Source organism: Manis javanica, chromosome 12 (assembly GCF_040802235.1).
Source record: "Manis javanica isolate MJ-LG chromosome 12, MJ_LKY, whole genome shotgun sequence".
Classification (NCBI taxonomy): Eukaryota; Metazoa; Chordata; class Mammalia; order Pholidota; family Manidae; genus Manis; species Manis javanica.
Genome location: NC_133167.1, coordinates 73000315 through 73021452, shown reverse-complemented (window position 1 = coordinate 73021452; position 21138 = coordinate 73000315). Strand labels below are relative to the sequence as shown.

The 21138-nt window shown below is 35.1% G+C and overlaps 1 protein-coding gene across 17 annotated transcripts in view; it reads right to left on the bottom strand.

Annotated features, from left to right (window-relative positions):
- LOC140845109 (bifunctional 3'-5' exonuclease/ATP-dependent helicase WRN-like) overlaps positions 1-21138 on the bottom strand; it is a 290063-nt gene that overhangs the window by 30655 nt on the left and 238270 nt on the right. The window contains exon 1 of one of the 17 annotated variants that reach the window (XR_012123810.1): positions 2342-4419. The exons of the other annotated variants lie outside the window; for them this stretch is intronic. The gene's annotated coding sequence lies outside the window, so the exon portion shown is untranslated. Of the gene's footprint in view, positions 1-2341; positions 4420-21138 lie in introns of those variants that run through there. 17 annotated transcript variants of the gene reach the window in all.

Sequence of the window (21138 nt, the reverse complement as noted above, 5' to 3'; positions counted from 1 at the left end):
CTGAACTTGACTTATTATAAGCACACTAGTGCATTCCTACCCTGAACAAAAAGTGAGCCTATAGATTAAGTCAGACACTAGGGATAACCGCAGGCTGGCACAAAGACAAGCCAGACAACACCACAAAGACTTAAGGCCTTCAGATGGTTTCTAGCCCCCCTCGATTTTCAAGGAAGAACATTTTTTATTAAATGAAAATGAAGTGTTTCCCTCTGAGGCCTTAACACTGTCAATTTTGGCCTTAAATTTCTAGTAATGCCAAAAATGAAACTCCATCGGCCAGATTCCTCACAATTACTGAGCAGTCATTCCTGGAGGCTACGACAGGACACCCCTATTCCAAGGTCTTAGAAATGTGACCACTGTTATTCTGGCAAATCCATGAAGATTTTAGGATAGATACATGGGACAAAATCATGTTATCATCTGTAAGTGTGTGACTAAACATTCAAGGACACCCAAAACTCTGAGCAATGTAATATGAGAGTAATAATCTCAAGAAGGTCAGGCCAGAATGTGATTCTAATAAGTAAAAACCTAATCAAATCATGCTCTGTGTAGATAAAAGACTGAGTGAACAGAGTGTCATCAATTATGGAAATACACAGATAGGGCAGACAGGAGGCGAAAAGCAGGCAGAGCCTATGTAAGCATTGTTCAGATGGGAAGACATCCTAGTAACTAGGTTTGAATATTAGAGCTGCCTGGGCGAACGGTGTATGAGAATGCCGCCCCCAGCCTTTGTGGCTGGCAGACTGCTGAAAACTACCAGAATTTGCCTTTTTACATTCCAGGCTTTGCCAACACTCAAATAAGCTAGCTCCGCATACATCTTCTTCTACAGGAGAGAACACACTGGTTGGGTCAAGTGAACCTTTCCAGTCGTATTTCTCACTATAAATTAATGAATATGCATTCCAATATATACACTTATATTTATATAGACACACATATATACATAAAGCCAAGTTCACAGAGAAGGATCATGCAAATCTACTTCCCCAAAACACAACAATTCTGAGACAAAACATTAGAATTTTAAGATTTACAAGGATGTGGACTGAGCCCCTCGCCTAGACCATGGCAAATGCCACGTGAGAGTAACCAGCTAAGTATCCCCAGAAAATATGCAATACCCAGCTATTCTGAAGCTTTAAAATAGAAACAGAAATAACACCTGGCTCTGTTTTATTTAGGTGTATAACATGCTCAGAACACCAAATTCCCTTCCCTAGAGTTATGTGATTACAATTATCTTCGTCTTAATGTGAGAGTACAGCTCTGACAGTCTTCCATTGGCGAAGTGAAATGCCAGAAAGGTGTGGAAAAAAACACTTCATTGCCTTGGCTCAGATAACTTGAATTCTAAAATCTGACATCATACATGTGACATAGAAGAAGACAAACAGAAACATTTATATCAAGGAACTACACTCTTCTTTAACTTTTTAAGTTATTTGTTAGAGGTTACATTATCACCACAGAATGCTGTTTTAAGCTACCTCTATGTGTATTTAAAAAAAAATAGTTGTCCGTCTCTTTTTATAAGTAGCTGCCAACTATGAGTTCATCTATGGTGGGGGCTGGGTATTTTAAAAACATTGTATATTCCATGTAAATTTATTTTTAATTTTTAACTTTTTTTCCTAAATGGTCATCTTAATGGATTTAAGACCTATATCCTCATATTTATAACCTTTGATTTATATGAGTGCTCGCTTTGTTTGCCTCATAGTTGTCCATCTATCTATTCAACGGAGCTGCTGATTTGGTTGTTCAAGTCTCCTATATTCTTATAAATACATAATCTTTTGTCTTAAGAATTATCAAAAAAAACTGTTTAGCTCTCTCACACCAATGTTGGATTTAGTAATTTCTACATTCTAAAATTTTGTTTGTGTATTTGAGGTTATTTCATGGGTTAATTTAAGTGTGTATTTATTATAACTTCTCACTGACTTGAAATTTTTTACTTCCAGTTGTTGTCGGGAAGTCCTGTCTGGGGAGGTCCTTCCCTGAGAACTAGGGGAAACCTCAAGCGGGATGGGGGAGGGAGGACTCTTGAGTCTGATCCGAAAGAATCTGAGAACAGATGGCCCAAGTGCAAGCAAAAAAGGAATTCATTAAAGCAGAAGTCATAGCGAGTGCCAGAATTGCATAGTGCCAGGACAGTGATCCTTTTATTTGTGCAAACATGCAGCCGTGCAGGTGGTGGAGAACAAGGAAGGAAAAAGGGAGAAAAGCAGAGAGACACTCAGTCAGGCTCCTAAAGAACGGGATCGTAGAGCTGTGTTTGCGACTCGAAAGCTGAATGAAATAGCAAAGTGACAGAGACACTTACCACCAGCGGTGGATGTCCAGGAATTCTTTATTTTGTTGAAGAAAAGAATTCAGAGACAAAGCACCACAGGCTTAAGCAGCAAGAAAGTTTTACTTAGAAGCAAAGTATGCACTCATAGGGGGAAGTGTGGGCAGCCTCAGAGAAGAGGTGCCTCTAAGCAAGTTTTATTTAAAGGAACAGTACGCAGCAGGAGGGCGGATGACCTCAGAGAGGAGGCACCCTTAAGGACTTAGGGTTTGGGTTTTATAAGGTCTTTTGGATAGGGATCCATGTAAGGCATGATGTGTACAGGTGATTAATAATTCCTTTGAAGTTTTTTCTAAAGAATAGAGTTATTTAGGGAACTCTGTGTCCTGATCTTGGCATTTTTTATCCATGTAGGTTCATTTACACTCCTGAGGTCTGTCTTCTGTCCGGGTTACATGTTACATAATTGATTAAAGTGACTGGAAGAAGGGAGGAACAGCATAAAGATTAAGTCAAACAATAAGCTAGGCCTTTGTGGGCTCTGTAGACTTTATAGTGGCATTACTCTTGTCCCATGTCTCTGCTCTATATCACAATAATGTATCTATCTTAAAGTTCTTTTCATTTGACTTTAGCACAGTACATCAGCTTTCTTTCCATAGCATGTGGCTGGTTTATCTTTTGCCATCTTTTGTTGTTGCTATTGGTCACATTAGATTTTGTTCCTTAATTGATGAAAGTAAATTTCACATCTGTGTGCCAGTCCCCAAACTGAATGGCATACTCTTGATTGTGAAGGACATGTAGTAAAAAAATGGAAAATGAAAGAGGCAAAAGCTATTGACTATACCCTTCAGCCCTGCACCAGCGATTTAATCCCATCCTCACCCCCGTTAACAATCTGATTCTCTTTCCGTGGTAACTTCAGGCTCTTACCCAGCAGGACTTCCCAGAGCTCACTTGATCAAATAATTTTCTCTTTGCCCAAGAACAAATTTAGCCTTAACTCTGGCAAACAGGCGGATATTGAAATGCTTGTGCTCTGTGTCCCAGGGCACTCCACTGCATTATATAAGCCCATCCACATTAACAGCCATCTGCTCAGTAAATGAAACTCTGTATAAAAGTTGTGGCATCAAATTGGTGAGCCCTATGATGCCACATTGTTCTGAGTTTTGAAGGCTACAGGATTGTTTTCAAGGTGCTGTGGTTCTGCAGATGAGACCAAACAGCAGACTCTCTCTTGAAATTCAGAAAATAGGCTATGCTTGAGCTTTATTATTTGGCAGAAGAGAGAAGATGAACTGTACAAAAATGGATGAAGCTAAACAACTCTGGGGATATACAGATGACCCTTGAACAATGTGGAGAAGAGGGGCCTCACGCAGTCCAAAATCGGCATAACTTTTGTCTCCCTAAAAACTTTACTAATAGCCTACTACTCTTGACTGGAAGCTTTACCAATAACACAGTCAATTAACATTTCTATATATGTTATATATATATAATATACGCAGTATTCTTACAGTAAAGTAAGCTCAAGAAAATAAACTCTTAAGGAAGAGAAAATACATTTATAGTTCTGTGCCACATTTATTGAATAAAACCTATGTAATAATAGACCTGTGCAGTTTAAACCCATATTGTTCAAGGGTCAACTGTATTTGGAAATACTGAAAAAGTCATTGCCTACTCTTCCTAAATGATGTATATGGATTTGTCAGTAGAAGCAGTTTCAGAGTAGGAGATACTGTGGCAGGCTGGTCATGGCAAGACGCATATGGGTGCCACATTGCAGGATGTGCTAATCACATAGCAGATTTCTTTATTACTTTGGAAATTATTTCTGTTGTTTTATGATTTTGCTAAAGCCAGAGATGGATAATTTTCATATTTATTATAAAAATATTCTGAAAGATGTGTTTATTCTAATGAATCAGTACAGATTCTTTTTGGCAGAAGAAAATAAAATGCCCTGTTCTATTGGGCTAGTATGTTTAGTTTTGCTTCTATTTACAAAAGAGGAATAAGTTGGGTAATATAAATACCTTGCAAATCTACTGTATTTTAAAAAAATATTTAAAATAGTTTAAAATTTAAAACCATTCTCTGACTGCAGTGGTTATTGATGAATATCTAAAACTTTAAGTTTTAGTACTACTTTTGTTATATATGATGTTTCAAATTTTAGTCCTATGGTCTACTATTTGTTTAATGTGCTAGAATGATATTTATTAAGCTCCTAACTTAAAAGTAGAATTACCTTTTTTGTAATAGGAATTGGTAAGTAGTAACTAATTTTCATTTATAGCTAATAAGTTACAAAGTAGAGTGTAGTAATAAATTAGAAATAACTGCATAATGATTCACTAGTTAAATTATAACAAGTATTTATTTGATCAAATAGAAATTTCATGAGTACAGATATAATTCCGATAACAAATTTTTAGTGAGGTACATAATATTTTAGGTTTTACAAATTACATGTTACAGTACTAAGCTATTATATCATTTCTCCATTGTTTAGAGAAATACATTCTCAAAGAATTATCACGAAAAAATAGAAAGCTATTAAAGGTGAAAATAAAGTACAGTTATCTGAGTAACTGAATAAAGTTTTTGAGAAAATAGAAAAAAATGCCAGAAAATTAAAAAAGGTTTCCAGCTACTAATTTGACCATTATGTAGCAGAAGATCCCTCACCAATAGAGCTGGATGTAAATGCACTCTACCTTTATGTCAGTCATAACAGATACACTCCAGGATAAACATAAGAGAGACTATCTCAAAGATTCCATTAAAACAAATACGTTTTTTCTGATTCAGATAAAATAACATAATATCTGAAATTTGGATATTAAATTATTGGTCACTTTTATTGAAAATTATCTGCATCAATTACAGTCAAATTGTCTAAAAGATGGTATATATAGGAACTTTTTAGAAATATTAACCCATCTTTCTTGCATATGTTGAAAAAAATGATGATATACTAATTACTTTGTTCTGCCTGAAATGACTATTACTAAATTTTGTTAAATTGCAAAGTTTTAGGAATGGAAAATAGTTAATTAAAGAATTAGAGTACATACAAAGATAAGCAGTTTTATCACATATTCATTTTAATAGTAATATAGAACACACACATCACCAATAGATTTAAGTGTTCTAAATTGATATATGATTTTTAAAAATATTAACAACTGCCTTTCTGTATAACTAAACTTATATCAGAAGTGAGACAAAAATGCTGTTTTTGAAGGCATAATCTACATGATTCTATTCTTGGCAAGGCCGTGTCTAGAGTTGACATTATCATTCTAGAAGTAATGTGAACACAGAAATTTTCATTTGGCAGAAATCACAACTGACTTTGATAACGTTCTGGCAGAACTTTATCCAGAATGCAAATATTGATACAAGACAATATTTTATATTATTATAAATAAACAAAATCAAATGATCAGAATAAAAATAGATGTAATGAAATAAATCATATTGAATTAAATGCTATATTTCACTCAGTTCTTACAATCTCTGATGTAAGTCACACAGAAGAGATAATTATTTTGCACATTATAATATAAATATATTGGGGGGAGTTTTGTGCATTACCTATTTGGAGTGAACACATAGAAATTGTTAGTATGCTCATTTGGACAAATTAATACAATATAAAAAAAACAAATTTAAATGAGGGAATGGTCCCCATCTCACAAGGCTCACAAAATCTTGTCTGAACACTCCATGAGAGCAGGTAAGGGGTAGGCCAACACATTCATGAGAACACAGATATCCTAAACAAAATATTGGCAAAACAAATCCAGAAGCATATGTATGATATAATGTATTGCAAACAAGTTAGTTTTGTGGTTTTTCTCCATTGTACTTATGAGTAACATGTTACTTATATACATTTAAAATATTTATTTGTAGTCTTTTCCTCTAATTATGTGAGCTCCCTTAAGGTTTGTCTGTTTTGTTCATAGGTAAACTCCCATACTAGACCAGGACATTATATAGTAAGGTGTCAGTAAATTCATATTGACTCCATTAATCCCAGAAATGATTGTAAATTAACTTCAAAAAAATTATAATTTACCAAATTAAATGATTAAAAGAGAAAACCATGTAAGAGTCTCAATAGATGCAAATACACCAATCATAAAATTCTACACTAGTGTTTTAAAAAAAATGGGGAGCTTTCTTAACCAGATTAAGGCTATCTGCCAAAACTCAAAACATTATACATGGTGGTGAAATAATAGTCTTTTCTCTTAAAATTAGAAATAAGAGAAGCATGCTTGCCATTCCTATTCAAAAACTTTACATTCTAAATATTGCAGAAAGTATAACTGCCTACACAAAAAACAAGGACGTAAATATAATTTTATTCAGAATGAATAACAAACTTTAAATTTGGCAACAGCCAGGGAACATAATTTCAGAAATTACCTTTAGCTAATTAAATAATTAAAACCATGAAAAGATCCTTCTGAGAAAATATACAAAAAATATTGAAAGTTATAGAAAATACATGTGTATATATATATATGTGTTTATGAATATATGTGTATACACATATATATGCAACATTTAGGTAAGTAAATAGAAAACAACGTCATGCTTATATATGGCAAGAATGAAAATGCAAAAGACAGCAGTTTTATCAAATTGATTTCTAGAGTCTATGAATTTTCAATACATATTTTAATGGGATTCTTCACAGAATCTAACACAAGTAGATTCTAACATATATGTGAAGAAAGTAACCAAGCCCACAAGAGCCAATACACTCTTTAGAACAAACAAAATAAGAGGACTTGGAAAATTAGCTTTCAAAGTATCTTATAAAACCATTATAACATGGTATTAATGACACAGGCACAAAGACGGGTTGACCAGTTAAATAGAAAAGAGAATTCAGAAGCAGACCATTCATATGTACGGAGTTTCATAATGAATCGGTAGCACTGTAAAGTAGTGGTGATAAACACTTCAATTTATAGAAGATGGCTAATGGGTGCTTAATGAGAGGAAATTGCTCTATATGCTATTCCTACAAAAAAAAAATCACACAGAAAGCGATCATAGCAAAGCTTCACAGAGCATTTGCCACAGGCCAGGAGTTGTGCTGGGCCTCTTATCTCCTTTCATTTCCAGACTTACTCTGACTGAGCTTCAGTTTTAGCTCCCCTCTCAAAAATAAGAACAGTACCCACAATTGGAAAGCTCAGGACTGTCAAAGCCAGGATCTAAATATTGCTCTCCTCTCTCCAATCCATCCACTAAACCTCCTGCCAGGCTTCATAGTTTTCTCTTTAGGGAATATTAATGATAAAGAATAAAACCAACCAAACAAACAATAATGTGAAGCCATTTCAACAAGCTATAATGTGAATATGTTCAGAATTTTGATTAAATACAAACACTAAAGAATCATATTGTAAGTTGAAGTAATATGGGAAACCAATGAGATAAAGGATATTTCATAAAAATGTTAATTTTTAAAAGAAACTTGTAAACAGTTAACTTGCATTAAAAGGAAATTTAATAATATCTCATTAAAAGCCCTCAGTTTATTGCTGCCTGCAGGGTCTCTTTTAAACAAAGGCCTAATACCCAAAAGTACATATTGTAATAATGTAAAACTTGCAAAGAGAAATTAACAATATGAAAACGACCAAAAAGGAATCATATTTTATTGCAATGGAAAATTGGCTGAATTTTGATTTTTTTTGTCTTATAAGTAAACTTTTCTTGGAGAAACTTTATAAAGCTTGTTTGTCATGAGGGACCTTTAATAGCCAAACCTGGAAAACGTTACCTATTATTAGTTCAAACTATTGTATTTACCTGTTATCCTTACAAACACTGCCAGTATAAAGAGTCTGTCAGTGTTTCCATTTAATTTAGGGATCAGCCACGACACTTTGCTCTGGGCTAAAACCTGGCATGGGCGTCTAAAGTCAGTTTTATTTTTCCTTAAATTTTGAAATACTTTTCAGCCAAGCCATTTTAGTCAGAATAGAACATAAATACATGTAACTGGCTCCAGATGCCTTTGGTGCCCACTGTAAAACAACAGAAAAGATAGATTTTTTTTAAAAAAGTAAAAAATAAATTTGAAAGAAGCAATGGCCAATAAGCACCCTTACTCCATATGAACTGTGTGTCTTTTTAAACTTGTGCTTTCTTTCCAATTATTGTAAGACTGCATAAAGTTCAGTTGCCTCAATTCATTCATTTTTTATAGTAACTCACAAACTTCAGATTTTGTTATTTTGTTACATTTATTTCATTCTAGATTTGTAAACAAAATGCATACATCAATAATTTTTGAATTAGACGCAGGATTATATGCATAATAATGGAAGACTCTAACGCTATCCTTGCCTAATAAATCGGGTGAAGATCACTCCATTCTCCATTCTTTCAAATGTGTTATATAACCATTGCTGTGTGTTGACTCAGCCTTAGAGAAAGGCTCGCAGCATGTTGTCAGGATAAAAGCTTTCCTGTTTGTTCAACAGTGTGCCTCCCTGGGGTACACAGTGTCAGTCAGGCTGGCAGACCTCACGTGGTGCATATATTTCATTTTACAAAGCCATCAAACATGCTTGGCAAAATGGAAAAAGCAAGATGGACCACCAGCAGACCTCAGATTCACCTTGAATGGTGATATAACTACATCATCACTACACATAACTAGACGGCCTGCTTAGGTGTCACCCAGCAACCCTTCTTTGTACATTTTGCTGGCTCTACTGCAGCCCACATTACTCTGCTTCCCATGTAAGCATTGGCATGTGTCACAGCATTTAGCAGTTGGATATGCAGGGATGAGCTCCCTCACAGTTCATCAGTTCTGGGGTCCAGGGTTGGCAGAAGGTCCAAGCTTGCTAGACACAGCTATCGTTAATCCCCTGCCCAGAATTTCACAGGAGTCACAGACTTAACCAACACTGGTTCCTCAGAGCATTGTCCCAGCTTCCTAAACAGATTATTTTCAGGTGCAGAAAGAGAGCTTCACTGGGAAAAGAGGAAAAGGAGACAAAATAGAGTTCATGGCAGAACTCGGCCTATAGAGGCACTGAATTAGAGGTTATTTGACATAAACATGTTCTCCCTCCTTTCCTTTCTTGAGCAGGTCTGTCATCTTCTAAACTCAACTTGTGAAGCTGTAAAATGTGGATAACACAAATTATCCTATTTCCATTAGACTTGTGAACTTCAAGTATGCTATTGTAGCTAAAATAGACTATATAATTGTAAGACCTGCACAAGTAAAGATTGCTTTTTTTAACAGCAAAAACACTTGTTAGCTAAGAGATATTGAGGAAACCTTTAATATTAATGATATTGAATTGATATGGTGGTAGAGTGGAGCAAATTAAGTGCAAATTCTGTGCATACCAGGGAGTGCCTGTGTGTGATCCTAGGACAGACACATCCGTGAATCTCCAAGTTGCCAACATTCCTTATCTGTATCTGAAAAAGTAGACACTGCCACTTATTCCAATAGGGGCTGTTGTAAGAAATAAATGAGATGAGATAGTGCTCAGAGAACTTGAAGTATTTGTTAGGAGCAGTGACATGCATGACTCACATGTTAACTCTAGTAACATATCCATCAGTTAGGATTGGATTCAGCTGCCTGAAGTTTACCCGAATAGTTGTATTTCCTCTCACTGTAAGTCCAAGGGTAGGCACAGCATAGCTGTGATGGTGGTTCCATCATACCACCGGCATAGCAGATTTCTTATGTTTTTGCCATGCTTCTCTCTGGACCTGTGGCTTTTGTTCTTCTTGTCACAGGATGGTTATTCCATTTGCAGGTATGGAATCCACAATTCAGGCAAGAAGAAGATAAAAAGCAAATGGCAAAAACTGCCGCCAACTGAATCTATTCATTTTCATCATTGAAACAATGACTTTCTTGGATGCTCATCCAGGTGCTTTTGTTTACATCCCAATAGCTAGAAATGGGCCAAGTGGGGACTCCCAGTTTCTAGATAGTCTGAGAAGGCAGATATTTCATCAGGGCACATGACTGCCCAGAATAAAATTTTATTTTATTTTCTTAAAAAGGAATTAGGAGAGGTTGGTTATGGAGTAAACATCCGCTAGTCATCCACATGCTCAGAAGTTAGGGAAACGTCTGTGTTATTTAAATTTTTCAGCTTTATGTATTCCAGGCTCCCTAAATAAGTCATAGACTCTCTGAAAAGAGGCTTCAGTTTTATTGCCTCTCTCCAAAGTTGCCAACATAGGTTGGTGTATGCTGTAGAAATAAAGTATGGCATTTAATGGTCTCAGTTAAAATGACAGAGTATGCGTAAATGCAACACTTGGCGAGTCATCCAAATTGACCACTTTATTTTTCTTTCTGTCTCCTCAACTCCATGAATATCTTCCCTAGGTTTTTAAACTATTCTCAGGGATATCTCTCAAAGATAAGACATGGCACTCGTGTCTTATCAGGGACTTCTATGTGGAAAGATTTTGTGACCGAATAATTCTCCAAACAGGAAATGGTATTTCAGTGGCACTTCAATAACTATAGACCTTATATGCACCAAAGTGTTTTTTACAGCTCCCCAAAGTATAATTATTGTGGATTTATTCTTGGCCTTTATGAATGTCTAAGAGAACATAGTGCTATTAAACTTCTTTCCTTCCCTCCAAACTTCAGCCCAGTGGACTAGAAAAATACATGACCTAGAGTATTATTTATTAGGTATGCCCTCGCTTCTAGGTTGCTCTTATGACTTGTGACATTTATGTGATAAACAGGTAAGAGGATCATAACAGTGTCTATAATGGACCTTCCAATAATTAAGAGCCTGGTAAATAAGAAGTTATTGGAGCAAGACTTTTTAATTGGATTGTTTACCAATGAGATTCTTAAGTAGTAATTTGCGTAGTGTATGTAGGACAAGCTCATATAGTTTATGTCTAATTAATGAATATTTTATGTCTGATAATTTTTCCTTCCTTTGTCAAGTGACTCTCATATAAACTTAGCTTTTTAGAAAGGGTTTAAGGATTTAGTCTCTCCTCTTGAAGATTTTTAAAAAATAATCTACTTTAGGATTTTACATTTTCAGGCTTTTGCAATAAAAGAAAATTATTAGAGCTAGCATTTTCAGCATGTTGTTTTTTGGATGAAGCAGAGAATAGCCTCTGTTATTGTTCGCACATGCATACATGCGCGCGCGCACACACACACACACACACATACACAGAGATAGAGGAGGGATTCTGTAATTCAGGCCCTGGTGGTTTTACCTCAGCTAAGGCCAATTTTAAATCTTTAACACAATTCTTTTAATTTAGGGATTAGCTGCCACTCCTCCCATTACCAGTTCAGGTTTCAAACTCATTTAGCACTGATTTTCACCCTTAGTAAAATGTATTTACAGGGCATATGTAACATGGTGGCTTATTATACACCCAGACTGATTAAATAGGTTCACAGAAGGAGATGATTGAAGAAAACAGCCATTGTAATTACAGATCATCATGCTTTTAAACCCAACTCCAAGATTGTTTGCAGATTAATTCATTTCATCTCCTATCAACCCCCAAAATAGCATGTGTTTGCTTTCTCACAATAATTTAGCAATGTAATACCACGCAAATTTTATATAATCACATCCAGCTCAGGTCTGTTTCATTTGTGTGTCAGGCAGCTCCAAAGTTTACATATCCGCCTGTGACATCACATTTGAATTACATTCATGAATGCCCTGAACTATGCTCTCAGACTCTCCAAATGGTCTCCATCTCTTCCTTGTAAAGCCTAGCTTGAAGCCATCCTCATCTCCATCTCACTGCTACTCTTTGAACCAGGCCTCCATCATCAGCTCTTAGACCAGGGTGATAATCTCCAAACTAGGCTCTTGACTCTGTTCTTATTCTCCTCTAATCCATTCCCTACACAAAAGTCAGAGTCATCTTTTAAAAACATCAATCATAAATCTCAGAAATCTCTAACTCTCAATTGATTTTTTTGATACAGAGTGATAAGCTGATTCCAAAATCAATATGAAATATTCAAAGCTATCTTCAAAAAGAAGAGAGTTAGATGATTTATAGACCTGAATTGAAGACTTATTAGGAAGCAAAAATAATCAAGATTAACAGGTAGATTAATGGAATAGAAAAATGGCCCAGAGGTAAATTCACTCTTACATAGTCATTAAAGTTTTTTGACATTTTTCAAGATAATTTTATTCTCCTCTAGCTGTATTTAAAAATCTTTACTTATTCTCAAGGGGTTTAGTTTCCCTTTGCATTTAAGTGTGGCTTCTGTCTTATTTATTTATCTTCTTTAGAGGTTGACTTTCAGCTTTTCTGTCCTCATTTATGTTAACTAATATCTTTGTGGGTTTAGTGATCTTCAGTTATGAGCTCTTATTTGTAGGATCTCAATCTTTGACACTCCTGATGGTCCAAATTGTGGATAAAATATTTTCTTCATGTGACCCTCATTGCAGCCAAAATGCTGCATTCATTTCTTCTAATTTTCACACAACAATTCTTAACTGACTCTACTTACCTGACTCATAAGTAGAAATGGAAAATATCAGTTAGATTAGGGGATATTACTTCCTTCACAGATTGAATTCAAAGTCAATTTGGCATCCACATTATAAATACTGATGAAATGCACAGAGATTACTACATAACCTCAATTGAAAACATCACACTATATAAATACAATTTATTTACAGTAATACAAAAAACAACATAATAATTCTAACATAACTACTAACTAAGTAGGAAAGTCTAATTCAACAAACATTTATTGAGTACCCATTCTGTGCCAAGTGGTACACTAAGCTATGGGAACCCAGGTATTGAACAAGAACAGTTCTGCCATGGCAGAGGTCATAATATGTTTACTAAAAACTCTGTTACATTTCATATCCAATATTGGGTATTGACTAAAATAGAAGGCTTAATGAATAGGGTGTTAAAAAAACAACTCAAAGAGAATCAATCCATTTTTTGAAGAGGATGGGATGTCATGATTCTTTATTCCCACAAATCTTATTTCAAATTTTCTGATTTCCTTCTTTCAGGGGTCAGTAGCAAAACTCTTATGTTGGTGAAGCTTACTTATGTCAAACACATATGGGCAGGTTTGCATTGGAGAATTGAATCTTGGGTTTCAGTATTTGTGTCTTTATCATACTAACTTCATTCATATTTGAAATAGTCTCCCCTAATTCCTTTAAACTCTTTGGCAGAAAAATTTATCAGTCCTGATAAATCTTATATGATTGTGGTCTACATTATTATGATAAATGTAGATATAACCACACACATACAGACACCAACATACTCATATTAAGCAGTAGTATCTTTGCATATCTTCCTACTTCACTTCATTAATCATTTCCAAGTAATATCACTTTTTCAAAAGTGTTAGTATGTTCTGAATGTCTAAAGAACATTCTAGATGGTTTCTTATGGCTGATATAAATTGAGAAATGAGAGTACATACAAACTGAATATAATTTTTATATTGACCAAAGTCAGGAGAATCTTGGACTTCTATACCATAGTTAAAATATCTGTGTGTTGTGAACTTGTCTAGGTCCATATGTCAGTACATTAGATATTAGTGGGATTTTGTTTCTTTTTTGTCTTTGGGTTTTTCTTTTGTTACCTTCTTTCTTCTTCCCTATCTTCCTCCTTTCTTTTTTCCTTCCTATTTTTCTTTCTTCAGAACAGTTACTGACAGTAGCTAGTTTCTGTTAGCCCTTTCTACAACTTCAGTACAGAGGATTGTGGCCAAATTCTCCATCACATGCCATCTGTTATTAGGAAACAGACATTGACACAATCATGCAAGTTTTCTGGAAGTTTAAGTGATCTCTCGGTCTATACTATTTGAGTTGTTCCTTCCACCTTGCTCGAAAGGTTCTTCTGATATGAACCAACTATTTCTAAAGAGAAGACATGGTCAACTTTATAATCTGTATTAGAATCCCTTAAATTCTTCACTGAATACATGACTCTTTAAGAGATCCCCTCTCAGGCACCACTCTGAAAGGTGAAGAGGGAGGACTCAGTAGATTCCAATTTCTTGCTTCTGAAGATTTTTCCTAAAACACAGGCCAAACCTATTTTGTAAACTCCAGTATCTCAAGTAAATAAGTCAGAAAAATACAGGGATTCTTAAATATACTATCAAGCACCAAGATTTTCATAACAGTTAATGTATATAATAGAAAACTTTAGTGCTGATTAGCTACCTTTAGAAACACACTGAAAATTTAATCTGTTCAAGGAAAAGCATTTGAGAGAATATGCAAATGATATGATAAAAAATTAGACATCCGAGAAAGGGTGTATTAGAGTATAGCAAACAGAAACTACTTGAGTATTTAACAAAGGCTTAGAGCACAAGGAATTGTTTAACTAGGTGATAAAAGAGCCTTCAAGCCTGCAGAGATGATAAGGTAACAGCAGGAAGTTACCACCATCCCTCCACTGGAGAGACGGAGGGAGGAAAAAGAATCGCCAGAACTGAAAGTTGAGGCCGCATCCTGTCCTGTCCACTGGGAGCTAGAACCTGGGAAGAGACATAGCCATTGCCAGAGGAGGACCAGAAGGAGAGAGATGTTCCAGTGCATCCTCCCCTCACTCACCTGCCATCACTACCCATCTAGTCTCCTGCCTCTGCCTTCCCTTGGTTGTTGTGGAACAGCGGCCTTCAGGAAAGGATGAGAGAACTTGGTCCAGAAATTCTGATTCCCTCACAGTGCATTTATGTTGCAGTAGATGGCCTCCTTCATGACCTTTCCCCTCCTACTCTGAAAAAGGAATGAAGAGCTATTTTTGCTGGAGATGAGTTTTAGGATTCAGAGTGGTTTTTATCCTGTTCTTGTTTCTTTTTTTGTTGTTGTCCTGAAAAGAGTAGGAATTATAACATGCAATAATTTGGAAACTTCTTTAGTCTCTAATCTGCATTCTGATTTGTTCTCCTATCAGTTTTAGCACTAATGTGATAAACACAGATTCTAGACCTTTCTGGTTGGTGAGATATAGTACAACTTGTTCACCTTCACCGAAAAATTTTAACAATAACAGAACAGACTTGATCATTCTTTGAAAAATGTGAAATCTCCTTTAAAACATTCATCTTTGTATTACATTTTCCCTAAGACGAAATTCACATTGGTTAAGTTGAGAGTCTGAGATGATTTAACTCTCTCCTAATTAAAAAAAAAAAGAGTATTTCAGTTGATAAAAATGTGAAGTTTTCTAAATTGGAATTTGCTTATGTTAATTAGGGTGTTCAAGAGCAACATTTGGTACTTAAGAAATGCTTAACTCTGAAAAAAACTTGGAATAACACCTAAATACATTAAAGACATATTTTTAAGACTCTCAAATCACTTTATTAACATTGAAATCATGTATCTGCCATCACATGGAAATCAGTGGAAATGCATAAATAAACTGAGTCTCAAATTAAGCTTTAAAGGTTGTCTTTCTCTCAAATGGCATAGCTTTGGCTTAAAAAATCAGACATTTAGTATAGTAAAATAATTGAAAATAGGAGAAAATTATTGGCTGGTTTTATCTACAGTTACAGTAATCCTGACAAGCATTATTAAATACTTTCAATGAGTCTCTTTGAATGGATTTTCCATATCAAAACAAGAGGAATTTATAACTAAGGACACAAACAATCCTTAGACACTGCAAAAGTTTCATCTGCTGATATATGTGATAAATTAAGATAGATTCAAACTCTTTATACTGGAGTCCTAAAGTACCTATAGAAACAATATAACTGGGCTAATTGGAAGTTTTAAATTAAGGAACTCTTATGTCTTAGTGATACTTTTATTGCTAAACAATTCACTAGATTTTGGACAGTAAATGACTCAGTCTAGAAAATATCTTGGCAATTTTGCCACTCATGATAATTGCCAAACATTTTTACTTTGTGTTTAGGAAGTTAAGAAAGTGTATTATCCTTAATTAATTTACCTCTGAAATGACCAATGTGTCCCTTTCAATGGTGGCCAAATTGATCTTACCATTGGTTGTTATAATTATTTAAACTGCTTGAAAGCTTTTATGCAAGAGATAAAATAAATCTTGCACCACTTATGTGTAGATGATACTGCATGGCTTGCTCTATAATCATTTATGTAATACGTGTAAAGTTTGATTCTTGTAGAATTAGCTTTATTGTGTACACCTCTGCTATATTATTCAAGAAGTCCCAATTTCTGAGGATGTTTAAAATTCATAAGGAGCCCAGATTTAAAAAAAAGCAGAAAAAATAATGGAGAAAAAGTAAACATTATTATGGAAGCAGGCAAGAAAGTAAGAATTAGAACTCTGGGTGGTCTCTTAAAATACATCAAATATTTTTAATACAGAGGATGAGAAAAACAATTTTATTATATTGTTAACAATCCTTTTCAACAGAATTTTTCCAGTTGTTAAAATATAATTGCCTTTTGTGTGTGTATATATCTTAGAACTTCTGTGTCAGGAAGTTACTGGAATACTTATCAAAAGAAAATGTAAAACCATAAAAAAAAGGTATACTTTTTTGGGAAATTTAAGGTTAAAAGTGATGATCTCATCTATAATAAATGTTCTTCCCAGTTTTCTAGGTTTTTTTAGGTACTCTGGTTTAGGCAAAAAGCTAATTTTACCCTTTGGTCTCCCTCTACATTGCGACACTGTACTCTGGGGCTGTCTTCTTTACAATTTCTGTTCCACTTACCTTTTCCTTTCCACTTCTGTGCCTTCCTTCCTAAATCAGTTCACGGCTACTTGAAATTGAATTCAATAAAGTCTATTTTGCTAATGATCACTAGTTTATTTCCCTTTAACACGATTCAAAAATCATCAGAGATTGATATTCAAGGCTTTCAATAATATCCATAATATGAGCTGAATGTACATTTCTAAATATTTTTCCACTCTTTTCTTGGTCATCTCACGTTTGTGAACACAACTGGTTTCCATTTACTGCTCTGCTTTCCCACTGGGGAATTTCTTTCTCTGAAATAACCAATATGGTTTTGTACTTGTACAACTGAACAACATTTTACAACCTAAAGTATGATTTTTCACATAAATTAGCTAATTTAATTCAGTGAGTCTGTATACATTAATAATAATAATAATAATACGGTTGTAATTATTTTCCATTTTGAACATGAATGAAACTTGGATTCAGTAAGAACGAGTAGGTTGCCAAACGTTTATCTATTGATAGCAAAATAGATATTTGAAATTTTCCTTAGGAACCTGGAAACTTTGTGATCCGAGTCAGATGCATGCACATGCCAGAGCAAACAGTATACAACACATACCTTCTACTTACAGAAGAGCTCAAAGGTCATAAATGTCCTTTCATTACTGCCTCTCCCCAAATGTTTAATATAAGTATTTATATTTTATAGGCAACTTAATAAGTGATTATGAATTAAAAAAGAAACCACAAAAACTCTTAACTAGAATGGTTCAGTCTATTGATACCTAAAAACAAATAAACAAAAAGTCAAGCATTTTGTTAGTGTACTAACTCATTATATACTATATTATATTCTAGTTTTATCTCCTCACATACACTATAGAAGTCAGAAAACTGTGATTGAGGGTTTTTTTTTCTTTTTCTTTCTGACCACCTGTTTTGGTCTTCATTGCATTATATGACATAAATGTTTTTCCTTAAGTATTACCCTGTGATCAGAAAGGTTGCTAATGAAATACGGCAGAAGCAGCCTAGGGCCTGCTTCTCATCTGGAACATGCTGGATTGCAGACTCATTTATCCTGATGAATTGACAGTGGAACTCTAGAGATTTAGTTTAATTTCCTGCCCTAGACAGACACTGGGTACATTAACCCCCATGAAATTATTTCCCTGAAAGATGGTACACATCATGGCTTTAACAAGGAAAACACAGTGATTGTTCCTCTTTTTCAGATGGTTTTATTTTATTTTATTTTGGATTCTACAATGAGGAAAATGATATTTTAATCTTTCTCTTTGCACTCACAAACAGGCCATGCTTTAAGAATGAAGGGCTATTCCAAGAAGTAGTTCTTGTCATCAGACATGATTCCAGTTCACACAGAATTGCAGGATGTCCTAAGTTGCAGACTGACTATGGCCATCTGTTATCATAGGCTTTGTAAATTATGAGCAGGGAAAATTCCTTGACAAAATAGCTGCAATTACAGTTTTAATGTGCTGCTTGAAGGTCTCCCAATGACCCCAAAGCACATGATGACTCCATGTTGATAGCAAATGAAGACACTAACTCAAGCCAGGGGAGGGCCACAGTCAGCACTCCCGGATGATGCACCCCGAGCAGCCATTGGATGAAATTGATTCCCAGCACATAGTTTGTACAGTAGAAACATTATGCATTGCAGAGAAGATTATAACAAAGCAATACGTGCAGACTGTATTTTCTTTACAGGTCCCCAGACTTTAATCTTGTTGAGTTAGAATGCCATCATAGAAAAGGACACAGACCTAAATAGATGAAAAGGATAAGCTGATTGCTCATGAGAAGTTATCCAGAAGCCAGGATCCTGTGTTATCCAGCCCTTTCAGAACATTCATTGTTCCTGTACTGTGTTCCTTTATAGAGGAAGAAAAAAAAAATGCAAGCTTTCCTGCCCCCAAATTCATGGTAATCTGGGGTAACCTGAGATAAGGACACACTGAGCAAGTTCATCATTTGTGCTATGGAAAAGCTAAAAATGTATCCATGTATCAAAATTATATTAACTATTTGGTTAACATTTGTCTGTAAGACCACATGAGTGTTGTGTGGGGAAATTTACTCAAGGTAATGTGGCAGAATTTACTATATTTTGTCAGGGTCAGTTCTGAAACTCAAATTATCTGTCCATGACCCAGATCTATCCTCCCTGGCCCTTCTCTGGAATAAACTTTGGGAATCTTGTCTCCCTTTCAAGTGATTTATCAGTGTTTTCTTCTCACATGCATGTAATTCTCTCTATAGGACTTCTAAGAAATAGAGTTTTCTCATTCTTATGTATCATTTTTTTTCAATGATCTTTTGTACTAAAATATTAGTTTCCTTACATAGAGGGATCTGGAGAGTGAGATGATAGCACCACCACCTCCTCCAAAGCCACTATTATTTCCAGCATTTCCACTAGGATAATACCACTCTCACTACCATCACAGTCACCTCACTGCCATCCTAGTACCATATGTATCTAATAAAACTCACAAAAATTGTTTTGACCAGGGCAGTGCTTCTCAAACTTAAATGATCATATGATCAATGTTACTGATGTTATTAACATACTAATTCTAATTTATTGGGTCTCGGGGTGAGCTGAGATTTTGCATTTCTAACAAGCTTCCAGGAAATGCTAATGCTGCTGCCTTTATGGATCAGTCATCAAGAGACAAGGCTTGTGCTGACTCCGTACAAGGTAATTACATGAAGCTGGAACCCTACCTATGAAAAACCTACAACCACATTAGAAATCTTTCTTAAACAAACCCAGTCTGTGTAACTCTGAACTTACATACAAGATAAATTTGAAGTAACTAATGCTATGAAAGGATTTACTGCAGTATCCCATTAAAAAATAACTCAATGTTTTAAATATGAGCCTCATAAAAATGTGATTAGCATAAAACCATTCATTTGCAAAGCTTTTAATTTAAGGTGGTATACTTAAATAAAACAAGCAAAGATCCCAATAAAGATAGCCATGTCTAAGGAATACTGGCATAAGAATAGTATTAAAAATATTATAGATGTAGGAATCCATCATAAAACAAATACATTAAAGAAATAGGTAGAAAGAAAGCATACATGGTTCAGAAAGACCTTAGGAAGAATAGCTTGAGATTTCCTCTGGCTGATTGGTAGTTCTATTGCCTATGAATTTCAGATTCCTAATCAGTGTGTATTATCTTATCCTTAAAGCAGATAGTTTTTTACCTAGAAATTAGTTTAGGAGAGAGCCTAGACTGTACAATTGAGGTTTGTCCTTCTGTATCTCTAAAATGCAGCGTTATTCAACCCCATGTTTTTCCTCCTACCCCTCTGACATGCAGAACTCAGGAATATTTGTCACTGAGTGTAGGAGTTAGAAGTCAAGGGCTCTGTATATCCTATTGATAGAACTGCGTTGTAGACAAGGGCAGACAAATGTGTGTAACTCTCCCCACATAGAGCAGGACATCTTATTTGGCCTCTATTCATTGTCCTCCCCATGTCATGGCTGTCTGGAATTTCCTTTTACCTCATTTTTTCCTTTGCTGCACTTACTTTGAAAGGCCATTTATGTAAATATGGCAATACATAATCCATCCTGTTTCTACCTACTGTTTCTTAATGGACATCTCTCAGATTTAGTGACTAAGCCTTAGAATTCTGTGCTTTGCACATTCCTTTGTATCTGCAACATGAACTTGAATCCCAATTCTGAATGGTGTGTAGCCTTCACTCCCTAGCTGCAGATAGAACAAATCTGCCAGTTTCCCAAAGGGGTAATCAGAAGTTCTCCTTCTCTTGGGACAAAAGAAAATCAAGCAAGCTTATTCAGTTCTGTTTTAAGTGCCAGTGAGCTGGTTTAGACAAGAGAAGAATGCTGTAAGGACCATCTAACTCTTCTAACAGATGTATTCAATCCAAGCACATTTCAGCACATTGAGATATAAAAATAGGAACTGTTTTTTTAAATAAACAATGCCTTGTATTCCATGAATAACCATTTGAATACAATTGTACATTTCAAGTGTATTGTGTGTTTTTAATAAAGAAAGAACACACAGATTGC